This window comes from Oncorhynchus nerka, linkage group LG20 (genome assembly GCF_034236695.1).
Source record: "Oncorhynchus nerka isolate Pitt River linkage group LG20, Oner_Uvic_2.0, whole genome shotgun sequence".
Taxonomy (NCBI): Eukaryota; Metazoa; Chordata; class Actinopteri; order Salmoniformes; family Salmonidae; genus Oncorhynchus; species Oncorhynchus nerka.
The window spans coordinates 31,192,694-31,214,510 of record NC_088415.1 but is presented as its reverse complement, the minus strand read 5'-3'; the positions used below and the strand labels follow the sequence as shown (position 1 = coordinate 31,214,510).

The 21,817-nt window shown below is 41.9% G+C and overlaps 1 protein-coding gene across 1 annotated transcript in view; it reads left to right on the top strand.

The window, feature by feature from the left end:
* The window catches only part of LOC115102277 (nephronophthisis 4), a 219,305-nt gene that overhangs the window by 1,496 nt on the left and 195,992 nt on the right, over nt 1-21,817 (top strand). The window lies entirely within an intron of this gene.

Genomic DNA, 21,817 nt, shown 5'->3' with positions numbered 1-21,817 from the left:
AGTGTCAAAAAAGGCTTCCATTGGTCAGTATTTACACCAGTTATAAGAAGTTTGTTCAAGGGAGAGCTGGCCCACAATTAGCTGAATTGCTAATAAGAAACATTTTCACAACTTTAGAGAACGTTCCTTTAGGAGTCTCATGTCATTACCTAACGTTTTGATAGGAAATGGAGAGGCTACCCTCTTCATGTGAAATGGAGAGGCTACCCTCACGTATCTGAAAATACATGATGAATTGATGTTTACTGAAAAGCATACAGTATGTTCTCTGAATATTCAACTCTGATGATAGAGCTAAATGTGGAATATTCGGAAATGTGTAGCTCAGACTAGGCTCTTCAAGAGGTGATGATATTAAAACCAAATAGTTAAAATGTATTTAACAATCCCTTGAAAACGACAATGTTTTAGCAGAGCTGAGGGTCTCCTTGCCCCCCAGCAGCCAAATCGAACACTCCACCGTATTGTGATGTTTTATTGACAAGGACTGTTTCCAAGAGACCGTTCCCTTAATGTCAAACACAACTTACCCAGAACGTGTTTACCATGCTCTCAGAATATTCAATATCAATGTTCTAGACACGTTTCCTTGGAACGTTGCAAGAATATGCCAGTGTCCATTTTTCTGAGGGTTAGGAAAATATAGGTAATTATCAGAGAAATGAAAGGGGAGGCGGCCAAAGGAAGAATTGGCTTAGTGCGTGCTACGGGTGGGTGCTGCTATAGTGACCAGTGAGCTGAGATAAGGTGGGGCTTTATCTAGCAGAGACTTGTAGATGACCTGGAGCCAGTGGCGACGAGTATGAAGCGAGGGCCAGCCAACGAGAGCGTACACGTCGCAGTGGTGGGTAGTATATCGGGCTTTGGTGACAAAACGGATGGCACTGTGATAGACTGCATCCAATGTGTTGAGTAGAGTGTTGGAGGCTATTTTGTAAATGACATCGTCGAGGAGCGGTAGGATGGTCAGTTTTACGAGGGTATGTTTGGCAGCGTGAGTGAAGGATGCTCTGTTGTGAAATAGGAAGCCGATTCTAGATTTAATTTTAGATTAGAGATGCTTAATGTGAGTCTGGAAGGAGAGTTTACAGTCTAACCAGACACCTAGAATATGTGGACAACTACAAATACCTAAGTCAGAACCGTCCAGAGTAGTGATGCTGGACGGGCGGGCAGAGATCGGTTGAAGAGCATGCATTTAGTTTTACTTGCATTTAAGAGCAGTTGGAGGCCACGGAAGGAGAGTTGTATGGCATTGAAGCTCGTCTGGAGGGTTGTTAACACAGTGTCCAACGAAGGGCCAGAGGTGTACAGTATGGTGTCATCTGCGTAAGGAAAGTTGCTAGCTAGCATTAAACTTCTCTTATAAAAAACAATCAATCAATCATAATCACTAGTTAACTACACATGGTTGATGATATTACTAGTTTATCTAGCGTGTCCTGCATTGCATATAATCGATGCGGTGCGTATCATTGCTCCAATGTGTACCTAACCATAAACATCAATGCCTTTCTTAAAATCAATGCACAGAAGTATATATTTTGAAACCTGCATATTTAGCGAAAAGAAATCCAGGTTAGCAGGCAATATTAACCAGGTGAAATTGTGTCACTTCTCTTGCGTTCATTGCACGCAGAGTCAGGGTTTATGCAACAGTTTGGGCCACCTAATTTGCCATAATTTTATGTAATTATGACATAACATTGAAGGTTGTGCAATGTAACAGGAATATTTAGACTTAAGGATGCCAACCGTTAGATAAAATAAGGAACGGTTCCTTTTTTTCACTGAAAGATAAACGTCTTGTTTTCGAGATGATAGTTTCCGGATTCGACCATATTAATGACCTAAGGCTCGTATTTCTGTGTGTTATTATGTTATAATTAAGTGTATGATTTGATAGAGCAGTCTGACTGAGCGATGGTAGGCAGCAAGCAGGTTCGTAAGCATTCATTCAAACAGCACTTTCGTGCGTTTTGCCAGCAGCTCTTCGCTGTGCTTAAAGCATTGCACTGTTTATGACTTCAAGCCTATCAACTCCCGAGATTAGGCTGGTGTAACCGATGTGAAATGGCTAGCTAGTTAGCGGGGTGCGCGCTAATAGCGTTTCAAACGTCACTCGCTCTGAGACTTGGAGTGGTTGTTTCCCTTGCTCTGCATGGGTAACGATGCTTCGAGGGTGGCTGTTGACGATGTGTTCCTGGTTCGAGCCCAGGTAGGAGCGAGGAGAGGGATGGAAGCTATACTGTTACACTGGCAATACTAAAGTGCCTATAAGAACATCCAATAGTCAAAGGTTAATGAAATACAAATGGTATAGAGGGAAATAGTCCTGTAATTCATATAATAACTACAACCTAAAACTTCTTACCTGGGAATATTGAAGAGTCATGTTAAAAGGAACCACCAGCTTTCATATGTTCTCATGTTCTGAGCAAGAAACTTAAACGTTAGCTTTCTTACATGGCACATATTGCACTTTTACTTTCTTCTCCAACACTTTGTTTTTTTAATTGATGTATTATATTAAGTTAAAATAAGTGTTCATTCAGGGCGGAAGGGTAGCCTAGTGGTTAGAGCGTTGGACTAGTAGCCGCAAGGTTGTAAGTTCAACCCCCCGAGCTGACAAGGTACAAATCTGTCGTTCTGCCCCTGAACAAGGCAGTTAACCCACTGTTCCTAGGCCGTCATTGAAAATAAGAATTTGTTCTTAATTGACTTGCCTAGTTAAATAAAGGTAGAATAAAAAAAATACAAATAAAAAAATCTGGCCGACTAATCGGTATCGGCTTTTTTTTGGGTCCTCCAATAATCGGTATTGGGCGTTGAAAAATCATAATCGGTCGACCTCTAGTTAACATGCATGGGACCAAGGCTTTTACGTTTACAGAAGTCAACAAATGAGAGCACCTGGGGAGTAGGAGTGGAGCTAGGCACTGCAGGGCCTGGATTAACCTCTACATCACCAGAGCAACAGAGGAGAAGTAGGATAAGGGTACAGCTAAAGGCTATAAGAACTGGTCGTCCAGTGCCCTGGGAACAGAGAATAAAAGGAGCAGATTTCTGGGCACGATAGCATAGATTCAAGGCATAATGTACAGACAAAGGTATGGTAGGAAGAGAGTACATTGGAGGTAAAGGCATTGAGTAATGAAGAGAGAGATATAGTCTCTAGATACGTTTAAACCAGGTGATGTCATCGCATATGTGGGAGGTGGAAAAACATGGTTGGTTAAGGCATATTGAGCAGGGCTATAAGTCTATACAGTGAAATAAGACAGTAATCACTAACCAGGACAGTAATGGACAAGGCATATTGATATTAGGGAGAGGCATGCGTAGCCAAGTGATTGTATGGGTCCAGTGAGTGGTTGGGCTGGCTGGGGACACGGCGATTCAGACAGTTAGCAGGCCGGGGCTAGCAGTTAGCAGGTTGGGGCTAGCAAGCTAGCAGTTAGCAGGCCGGGGATAGCAAGCTAGCATACCGGCCTTAGAGGGACGGGGAAATGGGATGGGGGAAAAGTCTGTTTTTGCCTCCTCGTGCGGTGACGTCGATAGACCGGGTGTGGAATTAGTAGGGTTCCAAGTAGCAGAGGGGTCCAAGTCCAATTGGCAAAATGAGTATAGTGGTTCAAGAAACTGGCCGGTGGATCAGCTAACAGTCCAATATGCTATACATAGCTAGCAGGCCGCGGATAGCAGAATGGGCCTTCAGGTGATGTCGCGCCTGAGGGGATTGTTGGGCAGATTATGTCGGTATTCCAGTCGTGAAGGATCGGCGGTTTTCCGTGCCCCGTACCGGCAGAAGAAGGGGTCCAGATATTGTAGCCAAGGAGTGGGCTTCAGGAGTAGCCCAGGAACCCTAGCCCGGAGATGGGTCTAGCAAGGGCAAGCCCCAGGCTAGTTGGTGCTTGCTCCGGGATGGAAACGTTAGCCAGGAGTAGTCAACTTAGGTTGCGGTTAGCTAGCTGCCATGATCCAGATGAAAGGGTTCAGAGTTTGCGGTAGGAATTCGGGGATATGGAGAGAAAATAGGTCCGGTATGCTCTGGTTTGAAACGAGTTGTACGAATTGGCGAGAGCTTTCCGAGCTAAAGGTTAGCTGACTGATAACTGATAGCTGGTAGCTAGTTGAGGTATTCCAGTTCGGAGGTAAATAGAAATACTTTGGGGGAAAAAACAGATCCACACCACATTGGGTGAGGTGTGTTGCAGGAGAGTATTTTGAAGTTGATTTTGAGGAAAAATATAAAAAAGATTGCGAAGAAAAATATATATATACATGGGACAAGACAAAGACGTCTGATTGCTACGCCATCTTGGATTTAAGACTTAACGTTACAGCATATGTTATATAAATATATGTAAACATTCATATACATAGTTCATATATTATACAGCGCCAAGCCAAACTGCCTGACTCAAGTCATCTACGTACCCCTGCTAAAACCGGAACTAGCTCACACAGCCAGCAATAAAACTACCCCCTAACACTATCCCCTCAGCTTTGTTGTCTTACGACCCCAGGAAACAAAGACATTCCATCGCATGAACACATACACCCAGCCATAGTAAACTGCCCCTCTAACTTACGAACCCCTGACATAAACATCTTCTAGTGTAAACACTCTTTCCCCTTCTACTGGTCGGGTGCCCAGAACAGAAGACTGCTGTGCACCAATGGGGGCTTCTACTCTGGCTAGAGCGGGTCCGCCTCCAACCCTACGGGACCATTCAGAAGGCGTCACGACAAGACTCTACCTACTTTATTCTATGTATAAAAATGAATGTAACCTTTGTATAAGTTCACTTTTTCACCTGACTCCTTATCGAGTTATATGAACTAGATCCGTGCACGTAAAACTGCGGGACAAGATATCCTTTAACTCATTAAAACTGCCTTTTGTTTACAACTGAAATCCACTCTGTCCAGCGCCCGTGATTTGGTCTCGACTCTTCAGTATTTAAACACGAACAAAATGGTAGCAGAGGATGGTTATTCCTGGATTTGATCTATGATAAATTAGTGTTAGAGGACGAAACAGATCAGCGGCTCAAAATCAGACGGAAGAGTGACCCACAGCTATTCGTCTTGCCTCAGGAAATCTGATCGGAGCGCTCTATATAAGGTGAGCAGAGCCTGTTAAATCGAAATCTGCATATTGTATTATAGTCTAAACCAAATTTTGATCAGAAAGTACTGAGCGTGAGTATGAATCGTTGCCAAATTATTTTTTACATAAGAACCTAAGGCATTGATTAAAGATATCTTGTTTTGTATAAAGACATAAAAAAAAATGTTTTAAATGATTTTTAATTTTTTTATTAATTGGCCTATACTGAGTTATTTTAATAGGAATGAGTGAATTGTGATTGACCAATGTGTTAAATTCCTTCGGGACGCTGTTTGTTCTGAAATCTGCATCGAAAACTGTCCTAATTATATATATATTGGGTTGTGTATAGAGGTGAGGAAAAGCAGAGGCTGTGTTTTAACATGTAAAGGACACGATTATGGATGTTGGAAATTCTATGTGAATTTCGTATGAATGACTGTAGTATTGAGAAAACATATGAACCAGAGTTGACATTCCATGATTTTGAGACCGGGGAAATTAAATTGAGAGAAACGTTTGTCGCGGAGTAAACCGCTAGGTTGGGATACATAACTGGGCTATTATGCACACGTGCTGATAGACAAAGCTACCTTAGTAGTCGAATGGCCGTGCAACTTTGATTGACAGCCGCCGGGCTCAAACACTGATTTTCGCTTTTTTCATTCCTTTTGGTATTCCCTAAGGAGATAGAATTATTCTGACAATTGCTATAGAATCGCTGGAATTTACTGATATAAGTTCATAAAGGAAGTTACTGAATTATTTACAGAAAGTATTTAAATGATTCACTGAACAATATTTTTAAATTGTCTATTTTTTTTATATTTCCTAAAGTACTAGAATTATTCTGACAATTGCTATAGAATCGCTCGAATTTACTAATATATTGTTCCAAAAGGAAATCGCCAAAACATTTCTAGAAAATACCTAAAATAAATCGCTGAACATTTTCAAATTACTACCGGAGAAACACACGTAGCTGTCACCACACACTGATAAATCTTTTGTGTGCGAGGGTGGGGGCGCATGCAAGGAGTCTGAGCTAACACCACAATACGGGCTGGGTATACAAAGATAGAAATAAGCCTAACACATACAGTAACATTCTAGATGATTCTGTGCTTTCAACTTTGTTGCAACAGTTTGGGGAAGGACCTTTCCTGTTTCAGCATGAGAATGCCCCCATGCACAGAGCGATGTCCATACAGAAATGGTTTCTTGAGATTGGTGTGGAAGAACATGACTGGCCTGCACAGGGCCCTGACCTCAACCCCATCAAACACCATTGGGATGAATTGGAACGCTGACTGCGAGCCTAATCGCCCAACATCAGTGCCCAACCTGATGTCCCCACAGCAATGTTCCAACCTCTAGTGGAAAGCCTTCCCAGAAGAGTGGATGCTGTTATAGCAGCAAGGGGGGACCAACTCCATATTTATGCCCATGATTTTGAAGTGAGATGTTCAACGAACAGGTGTCCACATACACTACATGACCAAAAGTATCTCAAAATCATTGTCATGTGGTTAATCAAAATGATATCCAAATCTGAATTAAAATTATAAACCTAAAAAGTAACTTCCATTGCCAACTATGTGAAAATAGCCTACATAAAACCAACAAATAAAAACATTGCAGCCTGCAGGTAGAAAATATCCTGATAAAAATAAATATCATATGAATTACATTGGCTAGGTTGGCCTCTCTGCAACTAACTTGAAGCATTGTATCAACTATTAACTTGGGTCTGGCCTGAAGCTTGCATTAGCAAACTTGCAACATTGTATAACATTTTCTGGGCCCTCAAAGCTCGGGACAGACACAGCTGTAGGCTATTTGTGCAAGGGATAAGAAGTAATCAGGCAGGCCTGTTTTATGACGTTTCCACTGGATCAGAGCATTACATTTTTCCCTTTCATACTGAGTGGTAATCCTCAAGGGAGAGAGCTGGAAAGATTTTTCAAAGACATTAAGCAACTATTGTCATTCTCAATGGATGTAAAAACAGACTTTGTTTGCTTGCTGTTTGAGGTGAAGGAAAAATTACTTTGAAATGTTCAAAAGCGCATTAAGGTGGTGCGTTAAGCCAAAGAGAAATACTATCGGATCCCCAAATGGGCACATCTATTTGCCTATATTTGCGCTTAGGCCAGGTAGCCTATAGGTCTACTTCTATGCATAATCAGGTGCGTGTTCTTGCTCAACATTGACAGGTGCGCTCCAAACAAAAGACAATGACTAAATTGACAAAACTCATAAATGGAATGAGATAAACCAAAACTTGTTTCTCAGAAGCGTAGCATAGGTCGTGCACTCTGCAAACAACGTGTCCACTCAGACAATGAGAATGGTAAAAGACTGGAATAATAATATATTTGATGCATTAACATAAATAAATAACCTTTTTTTATTTAACCTTTATTTAACTAGGCAAGTCAGTTAAGAACAAATTCTTATTTACAATGATGGCCTAGGAACAGTGGGTTAACTGCCTTGTTCAGGGGCAGAACGACCGATTTTTAACCTTGTCAGTTCGGGGAATCGAACTAGCAACTTTTCGGTTACTGGCCCAATGCTCTAACCACTAGGCTACCTGTCGCCACAACCATAACCAAACAAATATTGTAGATTAGGAATTAATGGTAAATGAACTACTGGTGATATATGTAATGGGGAATTGATATACGCAAACAATTCATAAAATTAAGTTATAAAACAATGAATGTGCACAAATTGGCGGGAGAGGGCACACTGGAGAAAGACATCTTAGCCACACCCCCTTTCTTCTTGGACGGGTCCATCCCCTGTTCTCTGCAATGGATTAGTTCACTGAGATGGGCGTGAAATCAGATGGGTGTCTCGTGCCATCAAAAATAATAAATTTGCTACTGGTCGACAAGAAGGAAATCTCTGTCGATCAACACCCTATTGACCAAACAATCGACCAGTCGAATAAGTGGGGTCATCACTAGACAATAGCAAGTCTATCAGCTCTTATTATTGAACATACTGAACTACTGGAAGCAGACAATGTAATACATACACTGCATGACCAATAGTATGTGAAGACCTGCTCGTCAAACATCTCATTCCAAAATCATGGGTATTAATATAGAGTTGGTCCCCCTTTTGCTGCTATAATTACCTTGAATTTCACTGGCCTGCACAGAGGAACTTGACTGGCCTGCATCGAGGTCAGAGCTCTGTGCAGGCCAGTCAAGTTCTTCCACACCAATCTCGACAATCCATTTCTGTATAGACCTTGCTTTGGGCACGAGGGCATTGTCATGCTGAAACAGGAAAGGGCCTTCCCCAAACTGTTGCCACGAAGTTGGAAGCAGAGAATTTTCTAGAATGTCATTGTATGTTGTAGCGTTAAGATTTCCCTTCACTGGAACTAAGGGGCCAAGCCTGAACCATGAAAAACATCCCCAGACGATTATTCATCCTCCACCTAACTATACAGTTGGCACTATGCATTGGGGCAGGTAGCGTTCTCCTGGCATCTGCCAAACCCAGATTCGCCCTGTCGGACTGCCAGATGGTGAAGCGTGATTCATCACTCCATAGAAAGTTTCCACTTCTCCAGAGTCCAATGGCGGCGAGCTTTACACCACTCCAGCTGACGCTTGGCATTGCGCATGGTGATCTTAGACTTGTGTGCTGCTGTTCGGCCATGAAAACCCATTTCATGAAGCTTCCGACGAACAGTTCTTGTGCTGACGTTGCTTCCAGAGGCAGTTTGGAACTCAGTAGTGAGTGTTGCAAACGAGGACAAGCACACTGCGGTCCCGTTCTGTGAGCTTGTGTGGCCTACCACTTCGCTGAGCAGTTGATGCTCCTAGATGTTTCTCCTTCACAATAACAACACCTCCAGTTGACCGGGGCAGCTTTAGCAGGGCAGAAATTTGACGAAGTATCTTGTTGGAAAGGTGAAAGTGCCACGTTGAAAGTCACTGAGCTCTTCAATAAGGCCATTCTACTGCCAATATTTTTCTATGGAGATTGCATGGCTGCGTGCTCGATTTTATACACCTGTCAGCAACGGGTGTAGCTGAAATAGCCGAATCCACTAATTTGAAGGGGTGTCCACATACTTTTGCAATATAGTGTAATTGTTTTATATTTGCCAAAATGAACATCTAAATATTCAACAACTACCATGGGTTGTCGATATGACTCGGATAATGCATTTGGCTTCTGGACAACGACAGAAAGTTGATATAAAAACCAAGAGAACAGGAGAGAAACTTTTTTTTTTTTTGGTTGCTAGCTTAGCTGTTGTTGTTAGCTGCTGCATGTATGCTGCACCTCTCTGTCTCTCCCTCTGTGCTGCTGCTCCCTGTGCTACAGCCTGCATCTGAGTTGCCTAGCAACAAGTCTTCTCTGGTTTGCTCATGGCTCACTCTGACTAGAGACAGAGCCGTTATCTGGTAGACTCTCACAGTGTTCTGGTTTTATGATAAAAATCTGACTCCAATGTCATTCCACGGAATTATGCAAATTTAACCTATAGACCGATAGGCATGAAACAGTTGCATACATTAGTTTTATTGACAAATGTCAATTAAAAAATAAGGTCCGCCAAGGCAAAAGCCTGTAAAAATGAATGTGTATGAATGTTGTATGTACAGAAATGGTTTGCTCAGTGGGAAATGAATATCCAACTAGTCAGTGACAACTGTGTGGCATTTAGAGTTTGACAGCAACTATGTGAGCTTATTACAGTATTAGAGGCACTATGTCCTGAGATTTCCTGTGATCTTCTATGTAGAAGAACTCCTTACCTTCTAACGACTCGTGTAGCTTGTGAGCATCACAGAGCAAAGAGTCTCAGCTTTTCATAGATGGCTTGTAATTGTTTGTAGCTCAAACCTTCATACATTTTTGTAAAAAGACCTGGCCCATGGCCCCTACAGGATCCACCCATGTCTCACAAACACCACTCTAACTCAGCCCCTGTTAATCACACTGTTTAAAGGGTTTAGAAATCCTTAATCACGCCGATGGGACTCATTTGGTTAATGTCTTTATTCTGAGAACATGGCCACCATGTTCTGTATGTTTGGTGTGACATTGATGGAATATTCTCCTAACTCTCATTACTGGAGACATGAATGTTCTTGCAACGTCCTATGAAACGTGTCTAGAACATTATCCTCAATTACCTCTACTAACCGCTTCCACTGCCCATCGACTCTGTACCGGTACCCCCTGTATATAGCCTCCACATTGACTCTGTACGGTACCCCCTGTATATAGCCTCCACATTGACTCTGTACCGGTACCCCCTGTATATAGCCTCCACATTGACTCTGTGTACCCCCTGTATATAGCCTCCACATTGACTCTGTACCGGTACCCCCTGTATATAGCCTCCACATTGACTCTGTACCGGTACCCCCTGTATATAGCCTCCACATTGACTCTGTACCGGTACCCCCTGTATATAGCCTCCACATTGACTCTGTACCGGTACCCCCTGTATATAGCCTCCACATTGACTAGCCCCCTGTATATAGCCTCCACATTGACTCTGACTCTATAGCCTCCACATTGACTCTGTACCCCCTGTATATAGCCTCCACATTGACTCTGTACCGGTACCCCTGTATATAGCCTCCACATTGACTCTGTACCGGTACCCCCTGTATATAGCCTCCACATTGACTCTGTACCGGTACCCCCTGTATATAGCCTCCACATTGACTCTGTACCGGTACCCCCTGTATATAGCTCCACATTGACTCCCGGTACCCCCTGTATATACTCACATTGACTCTGTACCGGTACCCCCTGTATATAGCCTCCACATTGACTCTGTACCCCCTGTATATAGCCTCCACATTGACTCTGTACCCGGTACCCCCTGTATATAGCCTCCACATTGACTCTGTACCGGTACCCCCTGTATATGCCTCCACATTGACTCTGGTACCCCCTGTATATAGCCTCCACATTGACTCTGTACCCCCTGTATATATCCTCCACATTGACTCTGTACCGGTACCCCCTGTATATAGCCTCCACATTGACTCTGTGTACCCCCTGTAGCCTCCACATTGACTCTGTACCGGTACCCCCTGTATATAGCCTCCACATTGACTCTGTACCGGTACCCCCTGTATATAGCCTCCACATTGACTCTGTACCGGTACCCCCTGCCTCCACATTGATAGCCTCCACATTGACTCCTGTACCCCCTGTATATAGCCTCCACATTGACTCTGTACCGGTACCCCCTGTATATAGCCTCCACATTGACTCTGTACCGGTACCCCCTGTATATAGCCTCCACATTGACTCTGTACCGGTACCCCCTGTATATAGCCTCCACATTGACTCTGTACCGGTACCCCCTGTATATAGCCTCCACATTGACTCTGTACCGGTACCCCCTGTATATTGCCTCCCCCTGTATATAGCCTCCGGTACCCCCTGTATATATCCTCCACATTGACTCTGTACCCCCTGTATATAGCCTCCACATTGACTCTGTACCGGTACCCCCTGTATATAGCCTCCACATTGACTCTGTACCGGTACCCCCTGTATATAGCCTCCACATTGACTCTGTACCGGTACCCCCTGACTCTGTACCGGTACCCCCTGTATATAGCCTCCACATTGACGGTACCCCTGTATATAGCCTCCACATTGACTCTGTACCGGTACCCCTGTATATAGCCTCCACATTGACTCTGTACCGGTACCCCCTGTATATAGCCTCCACATTGACTCTGTACCGGTACCCCCCTCCACATTGACTCTGACGGTACCCCTGTACCCCCTGTATATAGCCTCCACATTGACTCTGTACCGGTACCCCCTGTATATAGCCTCCACATTGACTCTGTAGGTTGTATATAGCCTCCACATTGACTCTGTACCGGTACCCCCTGTATATAGCCCATTGACTCTATTGTATATAGCCTCCACATTGACTCTGTACAGGTACCCCCTGTATATAGCCTCCACATTGACTCTGTTCCGGTACCCCCTGTATTTGCCATGCTATTGTTATTTTACTGCTGCTGTTTAATTATTTGTTACTTTTATTTTCTATTTTATTACTTATCTATTTTTTTTGTAAAACTTTTTCATAAAACTGCATTGTTGGTTAAGGGCTTGTAAGTAAGCAGGTCACTTTAATCTACACCTGTTATATTCAAGGCATGTGACAAATAACATTTGATTTGATCTTAAATTCAGAGAACATGGCAACCGTGTTCTGTGTTTTTTTTGGTGTGACGTTGATGGAATATTCTCCTAACTCTCATTACTGGGCACATTAATGTTTTTGCGATGTACCATGAAACGTGTCTAGAACATTAATATGGGGTTTTCTGAGAACATGGTAACCACATTCTGGGTATGTTTTAGTTTGACATGAAGGAAATGTTTTCCTAACTCTAATGCCAAAACATTCTAAATAGGTTCTCAGTGTTTTTTTGTTGTAACATATTGTAAAATGTTCCCCTAACTAAAGTAAAACTGGACACTCAAACATCAAGTGAACATTACACGTGACATTACAAAAACGTTCTCTCCCTAGAATTGTTAGCTGGGTAACTGGGCTAGCTGTTGGCCAATGCTGTTTTGACTCAATATGCCATATGTATTTCACATTAGAACCCTCAGACGACAAGCTATTAAGAATGTGACAATGTTTTAGCACTCAATGTTTTTAATCTATTTGCTCTGCTGAAGGGCTATTTGGCGACTGGGCCTGTGTTGCAAAAACCAATCTAGAAGTTTTGCTGGTGCCATCAATGTTTATGAGTAGCCCAACCTTTGTTAGGATTGAATAGCTGGCCTTAAATGATGTTAACCCTGAAGGCATGTTCACAGACTGAATTTGTCAGCTGCTTGATAATAAAACTAAACAGTCGCTTGATAATAACACAATAATAAAAGTGATGTAAATAGATTTCTTCCCCAAGGTTGGGTTCAATTTAGGATGATGTGCTCATTCAATTGATGAGTTGAACGGCCATTTTCAGTTAATAAATTAAGCAAATTTTCAGTTAATCCTGAATTGAATAGAATTGAATTAACCCCATGCCTATTGTTCAAACACCAGATAAGTGGCAAAATACTGCATTCAACAGTCAGACACATACTTCTATAATTCCACCTTTCTTTTACATGCCTTGGTTTATGAATGTTTAGTTTAGTTTAGTTTATTTTATTTTTACAGGGACAGTGCAAATTAATCAACGTTTCAGTAAAAGTGCCGGTTTTAGCCAGCCGGCTAATTTTCAACCGCAGTCCCTGGGCAGGTTATTAAAAACAATTACAATATAGACAATAGCACCATAGAACAAGCAAGACATAGCAACATAGGACAAGCAAGACATAGCATACAGACAGAGCAACATAGAACAAAAAGCAGCAAGACAATGTTTTGTTCATATTGTTCAAACATTTCAAGTCATGATGATAAGGAGCAAAAAACGTGCCACTTTAATGCAACAATTGTAGAATGCACTTTGAATGTTATTTGATGAAATTTGGAATGACTTGAAAAAGGAAATCATTACTATGGATGTTGAGACATTTGACAATAGATGCTCTGAAATAATTGACCATGTTTCAGAACTCCTAGTATATTAACTAAAGATATTGTAGGTTACTCTACTGCAAAAGGCATAGTTTAGGTCCACCTGAATGGTCAGAAACAATTAAAAAATAGCATTTCAGACCCCATCAGCCCCAGACAGTCGTAACACATATCACATCCTATCAGGATTATAAAGTGGCCTAGGTCTGGTTGTTTCAGGCTGCAAGAGGCACTTTCATTTTCATTTGATTTGGGCTGCTGCACTGCATTCATGTTGGTGTTTATGAGTGGCAAATTGCTGTTTGATATCCAAATAAAGTCTCTGCATTCTAGCTGGGCAGCGGGGGAGCTCAGTGAAATTGCATAGGTCCTGTCAGCCATGATGGATTGGTTTTAATATCAGGCAAGGAGAATGACTCAAACAATCAGAGGGATTAAAGGCAGAAGGAAAAAGCTCCTATTAAATCTCTCCTCTCTGTCTCGCTCGCTCTTTCTCCAGACATAAGTGAGGCATTATCATCATGTCAATGAGGATGTTCATGTTTATGGTGTTTATGGACACAGAATTGACTTAAAAGGAACTTTTAATCACAGAATAACTACTTTTATTTCAGTGTTTAACTTTCCATGTTTAGATTTGAGATGTAGACTATTGTTGCTTAATTGCCTATTCATGAGCAGAGAAAACAGAAATAATGTTTTGTTGAATGCTATCATTAAAAGATTGTAGCGATCGTAAGGTTTGCAATTGCATTTGCAACCATAGAATACAATGATGCATACAGTAAGCTCCAAAAGTATTGGGACAGTGACACTTTTTTTCCCCCTTCAATGACTGAGGTTAAAGTGCAGACTGTCAGCTTTCATTTGAGGATATTCTTTATCCATTTCAGGTGAACCGTTTCAAAATTACAACACTTTTTGTCTTAGTCTCCCCATTGTAGGGGACCAAAAGTATTGGGACAAATTAATTTGTGTATTAAAGTAGTCAAAAGTTTTAGTATTTGGCCACATATTCCTAGTACGCAATGATTACGTCAAGTGACTCTTTATAAACTTGTTGGATGCATTTGCTGTTTGTTTTGGTTGCGTTTCAGATTATTTTTGTGCCCAATAGAAATGAGTGGTAAATAATGTATTGTGTCATTTTGGAGTCACTTTTATTATAAATGAGAATAGAATGTTTCTGAACACTTCTACACTAATGTGGATGCCACCATGATTACAGATAATCCTGAATGAATCGGGAATAATATCATACCCCCCAAGACATGCTAACCTCTCACCATTACAATAAAAGGGGAGGTTAGAATTTTTGTGGGGGTATGATATTTATACTTTTAATTCATGATTAACTGGTTCCTCAAGTGTCCCAGTTATGTAAACCAGCTCCTTCACTCATGTTGTCTGTAGGCCTTGTTGAGCTTATTGGTGAAACTTGACATTTTAAGTTGTTTTGGTTATATCAGAGATGCTGTATATAATGACAAGATGGTCTTGTCTCCGTCCTAACAATGGGAGTCGAAGGCTGGAAGGCAGACGGTCTGCTTATCGCAGTATTCCCACGTGGACAGATTCTGATGGGTGTGGGCTCTCTCGCTTCGCCTCTTCCTCTGGTGATATTAACAGTTTTCATTCTCCACCTCAAGTAGGTTTGAGACTATCAGTTTTGGGCAGTAGATGGCACTGTTGTGCCATAGATGGTCTGAGGATTGAGCTAGGCTAATGGAGTTGGAAGCTCTGTTCCTTAGTTCATCCTCTCATTCTGATCACTCCATTTTATTCCATCTTTTTCCAAAAACAAGCACAATTCAATAGTGTAGAAATTGTACCTGGAAGGACGCACAGCTTTGATGCACTGTACTTTATGTTTGAGTGATATAGGAGTTGTTGTTCTGAACACACACCATTACATAGCTTCAAAACTGTATGTATTGAAAGGCAGTGAGTCACTGAGAACATTTGAACATCAGTGAGTAGAATCATTTTCTTTTTGCGTTCGAGCTCTCAAAAGATTACAGTGGTTTCTTAAGGAGAAATCCCCACTGAGCTTAGAGCACATAATAGCAGATGTGCGGTAATGGTAGACATCATACATTTGTCCATTTAACTAAACTTAACCCCCGGACCAAAATGGATCAAATAAAACCAGTGCAACCAGTTGTCGAAAACAACCCAAATTCCTCACTTCCCAAGTTCTCATCAACATGTTACATCCCTTTGTACTCTTCTCTCACCTCTGCTCTCCCCCAATCCAAGCAGGACGACTGATCAAAGCACACACATCTGAAATTCCATATGATTTATGTACATCAAAAAGGGAACTGGTGGGACTTTGGTTTTCTCTGGTTAACTCCTCTTCTCCCTTTTTGACTGCTGTGCTCAAGAGAGAGAGATCCCACTTCAATTATAAATGGAGCTGGTTGGGGCCTGTGCTATGCCTGGCTGGGAGTGATCAATATTTCAGCTCCTGTGGGAGTAAACATCCCGTGGAGCAGCTGCTCCTTAAAGGCTTTCCACACTCCAGTGGCATGCTCCATAATCTACCGCTGTGTGACCACAGAGAGCATTTCAGACCCTGCCATCGTCACCAGAGCAGCCAGGACAGAGGGGCGAGGAGAGGTGTTTCTCGCTCTTGTTTTGTACTCTCTCTCCCTCTCACTGACATACGTGCGTACACACACACACACACACAAACACAATGCAATGTGCTTGGCCCATTATTCTGCTATCACTCCCCAGGGGTCTGCTCTAACTGTGTGTGGGGATAAAGGGGGACTGCGAAATAGAGATGGAACAGAGGAACGAGTGAGATTCTGGAGGGAGAGAAGATGAGACTCCTCCTAGTACAGAGTGGCTTGGGGCTTTGACATGTAAATGTGCTCCCTGGGCTGAGTTGGAGTGGTGGCATTAGTAGCCCCTTCTCATCATTGTTTCCATGCCTCTCCAGAATGCATGCAGCAGCCTGTTGTCCCTGTCAGAGATTAAGAGGGCAGTTCTTTGCCGGGGACTAAAGTGTCAGGGCCGACCCGGTGACATATTGACACCGTCATATTATCACCTCATCCATGAGTATGAGATTCTGTCATTGTGACATAGCTGCGGGCATTTAAAGTCCTAGTTGTTGTTGTCTGGGAACGACAGCCAGCAGAGGAGATGTATGGGGCACCGGTGACAAGAACTTTGCTGATTGAGAGGACTAGGTTGCTTCAGTTTGTTTAATGGAATATACTCTAGGCCTACCCCACCGGATTCATTTTTGGTCATGATTTTAATTTGCAATGATGTCCTTCATTTGTCAGACTATGTGGACAGCTAGGATGTCTCCTCGAGCACAACATGAAACAAAGATGATGAAAGTCGCTTTTCTCCCCCCAAAATTATATTGTGTCATCTCAAGGATGAGAGTGTGTATGTGTATATATGTATATACACGCATGTGTGTGTCCTTTGAGTCACACGTGCCAGAACTCATGCTCTCCCAAATGAAGGTTAGCCATTTTTACAGTACATTAAACCCAGCCTTGCTCCTGATACTGGACCTAAAATGCATGATTGCTAGCAATTTACGGTCACTAATAGGGCAAGCAAGACACAAAATGAGGAGATGCAACTTAAAGCAAGGCAGTAATTATGAGGTATGGGTCACCTAGGAAATCATTTAGCAGCCACTGCTTGTTAACGATGTTCTTTAGATTCCTTCCCTAATGTAGCCTCTGATAAATAGATTTTGTTCCCATGTCTTGGGTTCAGTAGTGGTTACATGTGAGATAAGTAGGTCTAATGAACCTTTGTCTAATGCTTAAACACACAATTAAGAAATCTAATCGCCATACCTGATGGTTGTACTAGTGACGGTAACATCAAACACAGCTGAGCACATGTCTTAGTGCAGGATTTCATGCACCGAGTGACAAGTTATTTTTATTATTCACTTTAACAAGCAGCCATAGGCACAGTCTCATGGCAGGAGGTTGCCTTGAGGTACAGTGTATTCGGACCCCTTGACTTTTTCCACATTTTGTTTCGTTACAGCCTTTATAATACAATTGATTAAATAATATTTTTTCTTCATCAATCTACACACAATACCCCATAATGACATAGCAAAAAAATGGGTAAAATAAAAATAAATACCTTATTTACATATATTCAGATCCTTTCCTATGAGACTCGAAATTGAGCTCAGGTACATCCTGTTTCCATTGAGCATCCTTGAGATTTTTCTACAACTTGATTGGAGTCCACCTGTAAATTAAATTAATTGGACATGATTTGGAAAGGCACACACCTGTCTATATAATGTCCCACATTTGACAGTGCATGTCAGAGCAAAAACCAAGCCATGAGGTCAAAGGAATTGTCCGTAGAGCTCCGGGACAGGATTGTGTCGAGGCACAGATCCGGGGAAGGGTACCAAAAAATGTTGGTACACAATGGTACAAAAATGTTGGTACACAATGTTGTTACACATTGGTCGCCATCATTCTTAAATGGAAGAAGTTTGTAACCACCAAGGCTCTTCCTAGAGCTGGCCGCCCGGCCAACCTGAGCAATCGGGGTAGAAGGACCTTGGTCAAGGAGGTGACCAAGAATCCGATGGTCACTCTGACAAAGCTCCAGAGTTCCTCGGTGGAGATGGGAGGACCTTCCAGAAGGACAACCATCTCTGCAGCACTCCACAGTCAGGCCTTTATGGTAGAGTGGCCAGATGGAAGCCACTCCAAAGTAAAAAGCACATGATAGCTTGCTTCTCTCATGAGAAGTAAGTTATATTGGCTGATGAAACCATGATTGAATTTGGCCTGAATGCCAAGCTTCATGTCTGGAGGAAACCTGGCGCCATCCCTACGGTGAAGCATGGTGGTGGCAGCATCATGCTGTTGGGATTTCTTTCAGCAGCAGGGACTGGGACACTAGTCAGGATCGAGGGAAAGATGAATGGAGCAAAGTACAGAGAGATACTTGATGAAAACCTGTTCCAAAGCGCTCAGGACCTCAGACTGGGGTGAAGGTGTACCTTCCAACAGGACAATGGCCCTAAGAACACAGCCAAGAGAATGCAGGAGTGGCTTCGGGACAAGTCTCTGAATGTCCTTGAGTGGCCCAGCTAGAGCCCGGACTTGGACCCGATCGATCGAACATCTCTGGAGAGACCTGGCAGAGCTTGAGAGGATCTGCAGAGAAGAATGGAAGAAACTCCCCAAATGTTGGTGTGCCAAGTAGAGGTCGACCGATTAATCGGAATGGCCGATTTAATTAGGGCCGATTTTCCAAGTTTTCATAACAATCGGAAATCTGTATTTTTGGACACAGATTTGACCGATTTTAATTTATTATTATTATTTTTTTAAACGTTTTTTTCTACACCTTTTTATTTAATTTTTCTTTAACTAGGCAAGTCAGTTAAGAACACATTCTTATTTTCAATGACGGCCTAGGAACGTTGGGTTAACTGCCTTGTTCAGGGGCAGAACGACAGATTTTTACCTTGTCAGCTCGGGGATTCAATCTTGCAACCTTACAGTTAACAAGTTCAACGCTCTAACCACCTGCCTCTCATTGCACTCCATGAGGAGCCTGCCTGTTATGCGAATGTAGTAAGCCAAGGTAAGTTGCTAGCTAGCATTAAACTTATCTTATAATAAACAATTAATCAATCAATCATAATCACTAGTTAACTACACATGGTTGATTATATTACTAGTTTATCTAGTGTGTTCTGCGTTGCATATAATCGATGCGGTGCGTATTCGCGAAAAAGGACTGTCCTTGCTCCAATGTGTACCTAACCATAAACATGAATGCCTTTCTTAAAATCAATACACCGAAGTATATATTTTTAAACCTGCATATTTAGCTAAAAGATATCCAAGTTAGCAGGCAATATTAACCAGGTGAAATTGTGTCACTTCTCTTGCGTTCATTGCACGCAGATTCAGGGTATATGCAACTGTTTGGGCCGCCTAATTTGCCAGAATTTTAAATAATTATGACATAACATTAAACATTGTGCAATGTAACAGGAATATTTAGACTTAAGGATGCCACCCGTTATATAAAATACGGAACGGTTCCGTATTTCACTGAAAGAATAAACGTCTTGTTTTCGAGATGATAGTTTCCAGATTCTACCATATTAATGACCCTTGGCTCGTATTTCTGTGTTATTATGTTATAATTAAGTGTATGATTTCATAGAGCAGTCCTACTGAGGATGGTAGGCACCAGCAGGCTCGTAAGCATTCATTCAAACAGCACTTTGTGCGTTTTGCCAGCAGCCCTTTGCTGTGCTTCAAGCGTTGCGCTGTTTATGACTTCAAGCCCATCAACTCCTGAGATTAGGCTGGTGTAACCGATGTGAAATGGCTAGCTAGTTAGCGGGGTGCACGCTAACAGCGTTTCAAACATCACTCGCTCTGAGACATGGAGTGGTTGTTCCCCTTGCTCTGCAAGGGCCGCGGCTTTTGTGGAGCGATGGGTAACGCTGCTTCGAGGGTGGCTGTTGTCGTTGTGTTCCTGGTTCGAGCCCAGGTAGGAGCGAGGAGAGGGACAGAAGCTATACTGTTACACTGGCAATACTAAAGTGCCTATAAGAACATCCAATAGTCAAAGGTTGATGAAATTCAAATGGTATAGAGAGAAATAGTCCTATAATTCCTATAATAACTACAACCTAACACTTCTTACCTGGGAATATTGAAGTCTCATGTTAAAAGGAACCACCAGCTTTCATATGTTCTCATGTTCTGAGCAAGGAACTTAAACGTTAGCTTTCTTACATGGCACATATTGCACTTTTACTTTCTTCTCCAACACTTTGTTTTTGCATTATTTAAACCAAATTGAACATGTTTCATTATTTATTTGAGGCTAAATGTATTTTATTGATATATTGTATTAAGGTAAAATAAGTGTTCATTCAGTATTGTTGTAATTGTCATTATTATACATAAATGAAAAAAATTGGCCGATTTTAATCGGCATCAGCCTTTTTTGGCCCCCCAATAATCGGTATCGGCGTTGAAAAATCATAATCGGTCGACCTCTAGTGCCAAGCTTGTAGCTGTAATCGCTGCCAAAGGTACTTCAACAAAGTACTGAGTAAAGGGTCTGAATATTTAAATAGTGTGATATCAGTAAATGTTTTATTTTTTATGAGTTAGTAAATTCTAAACCTGTTTTTGGTTTGTTATTATGCGGTATTGATATTGATAAGGGGAAAAAACAATTGAATCCCTTTTAAAATAAGGCTGTAACGTAACAAAATGTGGAGAACGTCAAGGGGTCTGATTACTTTCTGAATGCACTTTATATTCTAAGCAGCAATGAGAAAGTGAATAATGTAAAACCCTATGTTACCACACAGACCGACATATGTGGACTAAATCACAGAAGGAAGTATTGGTTGTATTCATTCGGGCTCACTGTACTTTAGCAAAAAAAATTGTAATGGAAAACAAAAACAAGCATTTCTTATTGGACAGGTTCAGCTAGTCCCTCCCTGTTTCAGTCAATTTGCTGGCCTAATGAATATAACCCAGCTCTTGCATATTTAAATATTCTCTGGAAGCAACTGGAGCTCACTTGCTCACTCAGGTTACATAGCAGTGTTTTAGTGCCATATGTTCAAAGGGCAGCGTGTGTACATGTTCGGCCCAAATTAACAGATGATTCCTGCTCTGCTCATTACGGCTTTGCTATTGTATGACGCTCAGGTAGCTGACTCGTGTTACCTGTGCCTGTCTCCGCATCCTGCATGTAAATGCCCTGTGTTCGCCCCATCTCTTGCTCTCTCTCTCTCTTTCGCTTTCTCATGGGGAATCTCCTTGGTTTGACGACCAGCCTCTATTAATTAGAGTGTCCTTACAAAGAACCCTCCATTCTAAAATACATTTACAAGGGCTTTGTTTACTGTATTTTGAGTATGAGTGAAGTCCCTTGTGTGCTCAGCCTGGGTTGTATTCATTTGGTACCAAATGGAACAGAATGGACCGGAATGGGGAAGGACAAAAAATATACACTACCGTTCAAAAGTTTGGGGTCACTTAGAAATGTCCTTTAAAAAAAAAAATTTAAACTTTTTTTCCCTCCATTAAAATAACATCAAATTGATCAGAAAAACAGTGTAGAAA